This window comes from Pan paniscus, chromosome X (assembly GCF_029289425.2).
Source record: "Pan paniscus chromosome X, NHGRI_mPanPan1-v2.0_pri, whole genome shotgun sequence".
NCBI classification, from domain to species: Eukaryota; Metazoa; Chordata; class Mammalia; order Primates; family Hominidae; genus Pan; species Pan paniscus.
In genome coordinates, this window is record NC_073272.2 from 81,965,722 (window position 1) to 81,970,135 (window position 4,414).

General features: G+C 36.1%; 1 pseudogene; it reads right to left on the reverse strand.

The window, feature by feature from the left end:
* Nucleotides 1-1,096: 1,096 nt before the first annotated feature.
* On the reverse strand, nt 1,097-2,722 carry LOC100994877 (large ribosomal subunit protein eL22-like; annotated as a pseudogene).
* Nucleotides 2,723-4,414: the final 1,692 nt, after the last annotated feature.

The window sequence follows — 4,414 nt, forward strand, 5'->3', positions numbered from 1 at the left end:
CAAAATAAAACCCAAAACCATAAAAACCCTAGAAGAAAACCTAGGCAACACCATTCAGGACATAGGCATAGGCAAAGATTTCATGACTAAAACACCAAAAGCAATTGCAATGAAAAACAAAATTGACAAATGGGGTCTAATTAAACGAAAGAACTTCTTCACAGCAAAAGAAACTATCATCAGAGTGAACAGGCAACCTACAGAATGGGAGAAAATGTTTGCAATCTATTTATTTGACCAAGGGCTAATATCCCGAGTCTACAAAGAGCTCAAACAAATTTACAAGAAAAAAACAGACAACCCGATCAAAAAGTGGGTGAAGGATATGCTTTTGTTTTTTCAGAAGTTTTTGATTACTGATTCTGTCTCCTTATTACTGATATATCCATTCATATTTTCAATTCATTATTCAGTATTTGTGAGTTGTATGTTTCTGGGAATTTATCCATTTTATCTAAGTTATCTAACTTATTGGCATACAATTCTTCATTAAACTCTCTAATAATCCTACTTATTTTTTTCATAGTAATGTCCCCATCTTAATTTCTTTTTTTTTTGTAGAAACAGACACATTAATATTTGTACACATGTAGTTAATTGAGAACCTGTGACTTTTACAATCAATTCCCCAAACCCCTTAATGGAAAGTGATGGACTACACAGCAGTGCTGAAGGAGCATATTTTCTCTCTCTAGGAAGAAGAGGATAAGTAGACACAATTGTGTGCATCAAGAGAAATTTGCAATAAAAAAATCAAAGTAAGACAAATGTCCCAGAAACCTGCATTTTATTGACACTGTTATTTTCCCACAGAGAATCTTAGAAAGCTGTCACATTTTCTCTTAATGAATGAGAGGAACCCACTTGTATCCCTGAATCATTCTTTGGGAAAAGCAACAGAAACAATTGGCAGTCACACTTCTAAAATAAAACAGTCACTACCTTCAGTCCACACCTCCACACCCTTACCTGCCTGCCCAATGGCTGTCATTTCTGTAAAGTCACCCTCTTGTACTCTGGTGTTACCACGAGAATTGAAATTTTCAAGCAGAAAAAAAAAAAGTCATGGTATAAATAAGTGACTGGCGGCCCAAAGGAAGTCCTTTGACTATGAATCCAATTTTCTGTTCAATCCACACTGCAGAGATACAAGCATAAACCACCATTTTGGTTCCCAAATTCTTTTCAAGAACTCATACAAAATATTCCAGATAAATGAAATTTAATCCTCGTCTTCCTCCTCTTCTTCATCCTGGTTAATTTGGAAGTAACGGAATTCATAACTCTCTTAGCAACTACGTGCAACCAATCACATAGATTATTCTTCTTCAAATATTTTTTGGTAAGATATTTCAAATACCTTTTGGAAAAAGGCACCTGGGATGTCACGGTGATCTTTCTCTTGCTCCTTTTGATGGTCACCGCCCCTTACCAAGTTTCTCAGGTTTTCTGATCACTTTGATGCTTTCTTGCAAAAACTGCTCAAAATTGGCAGCATCCATGATTCCATCTTTTATGGGGTGGGTGCAATCAAGAGTGAATTTCAGAATCTGCTTCTTTTTTTTGCCCGCCTTCATCACAAACTTTTTCACGGGTGCCATGGCAGTAGCGGAGGCAGAAAGCCAGATATCTCTTTAACATAATAATTTTCTTTCCTTTGGATGTATATCCAGTAGTGTGATTGCTGAGAACATATGGTGGTTTAATTTTTAGTTTTTTTGGGAACCTCCATACTGTTTTCCATAGTGTCTGTACTAATTTACATATACACAATTTACATATATATTTACATACACACCAACAGTATGTAAGAATTCCCTTTATTCTTCATCCACTCCAGAATTTATCTTAATTTCTAATTTTAGTTATGTGGTACCTCTCTTATTTCTCAGTCAATCTAGCTAAAGTTGTGTCAATTTTGTTTATCCTTGCAAAGAATCAATTTTTTCTTTCTTTCTTTCTTTCTTTCTTTCTTCTTTCTTTCTTCTTTCTTTCTTTCTTTCTTCTTTCTTTTTTTTTTTTTTTTTTTTTGAGATGGAGTCTCACTCTGGCACCCAGGATGGAGTGCTGTGGCGCTATCTCGGCTCACTGCAAGCTCCACCTCCCGGGGTTCACGCCATTCTCCTACCTCAGCCTCCTGAGTAGCTGGGACTACAGGCGCCTGCCACCATGCCCGGCTAATTTTTTTTTGTATTTTTAGTAGAGACGGGGTTACACCGTGTTAGCCAGGATGGTCTTGATCTTCTGACCTCGTGATCCACCCGCCTCTGCCTCCCAAAGTGCTGACATTACAGGCGTGAGCCACCGCGCCTGGCCCAATTTTTATTTTTATTGATTTTCTCTGTTGTTTATCTATTCTTATATTTATCTTCGTTCTCATCCATATTAATTTTTTCCATCAACCAAATTTGAGCTCGGTTTGCTTTTTTTCCAGTCCTTTATGTTGTAAAGTTAAATTATTTACTCTAGATACATTTTTTTAATAATGTAAGCATTTAAGCTATAAATTTTCCCCTTAGACCTTCTTTTACTGACTGTGTAAGTGTTGGGATGTTGTTTTAAAATTTTGTGAGTCTCAGTGTTTTTCCGATCAATTTTTAAATATTTTTTTCTTTAACCTATTTGTTTTGTAAAAAGGTGTTTCATTTCCACATACTTGTAAATTTTTTTAGTATTCCTTTTGTTATTTACTATTAGTTTCATTCCATTTTTATTAAAAATATATATTGCACGTTGGTTTTGTTTGTTTGTTTCTGAGACAGAGTCTTCCTCTTCACCAAGGCTGAGTGCAGAGGGGTGAACATGATTCACTGTAGCCTCATCCTCCTGTTCTCAAGTGGTTCTCCCACCTCAGCCTCCTGAGTAGCTGGGACTACAGGCATGCATCTTCATGCCCACCTAATCTATTTTCTTTTAGAAGAGATGGGATCTCACCACGTTGCCCTCTTTTTAAACTCCTGGCCTCAAACAATCCTCCTGTCTCAGACTCTCAAAAGTCTTGGATTATAGGCATGAGCCTCCTTGCTCAGCCATATGTTTTTAATCTTTATTTGTACCAATTTTATGGCCTAATATATAGTCTACCCTGGTAAATGTTTCATGTACAATTGAGAATGCTATGTATTGTGGTGCTGTTTTTTGGGTAGAGTGTCCTCTGTATTTCTTTTAGTTGCAGGTGGTTTATAGTTTTGTTCAAGTTCACAGTATTCTCACTGATTATATTGATTAATTTTATGTGTTAACTTTGCTGGGTAACTGCCCAGCACATGGTCAAATATCATTCTGAATGTTTCTATGAAGGTGAGTTCTTTTTGAATTAGATTAACATTTAAATTTGAGGATTTTGAGTAAAGCAGATTACCCTCTATAATGAGGGTGGGCCTCATATAATCAAGAGAAGCTCTCAATAAAAATAGAATAATTTATCCCGGGGAAAAAAAATCCTTCCAGTAGACTGCCTTTAGTTTCAGATTGCAATTATTTCTCAGGGTGATCAGCTAGCTACCTGGTGCCAGGTTTATTTCACTGAACTGCTTTCATCATGGAAGACAGTATTTTGTTGTTGCTAAAATATACACTTACTGTAAATTTGCCTTCCTTTTATGCACAGCATTGAGACTATGGTCATAGGATTCAGTGGTCTTGCCATGTTTTCTCCACCAGAATTCTGGAGCTGGCCAATAGAACCATGAAATGGTCTTTTGAAGACTCTGTGACAGTGCAGTCTAAGTGGTAAATACCAGGTAGCGCTGGGGCACATTTCTTCAGAAAGTTGTGTATGATCTAAAACAGCATCCAATATATTGTAATGCTCCTCCCATACCCAGCATTCACAGGTCCAGGAATCAACAAGTTGAAATGGGAATGGCAAAACTATTACCGCTAGTGACTCACTTGTAACAATTTTTTTTCTATAATCTTACAGGTCTTAATTACAAAGGGATGGATACTTTTACTAGAAGACACAAGAATTCCATTGAATTGGAAGTTAAGATTGCTCCTCAGCCACTTTGAGCTCCTCATTACTCTGAATTGTGAAGAAGAGACTATTAATAGCCCAGACACTTCTGGAATGAAACTTTGTGTCAGTCCCCAGGTGAAGAACTACAACCAGCTGAAGTATTTTCTAAGAGCAAAGGAAATACAGTATGTGTAGTTATGAGTACCAGATATGACTGCATGACAAGTTATAGAAAAGGTGATTGTAGTTGTCTTATTTTGTTTTGTTATGAATATGTGTATAAATAAATCTTTGTTTTCTTCTATGTTTTTATCATGTAACATAATATATATTTACATTATATCATGGTTTTACATATTGTTTACTTTACATCACATTATTTCAGTTATGGGATATCAAGAAGAGGAGTAAACATTTTCCAAAGATTTTGCATTCTCTTCTGAGAAAGGAGTT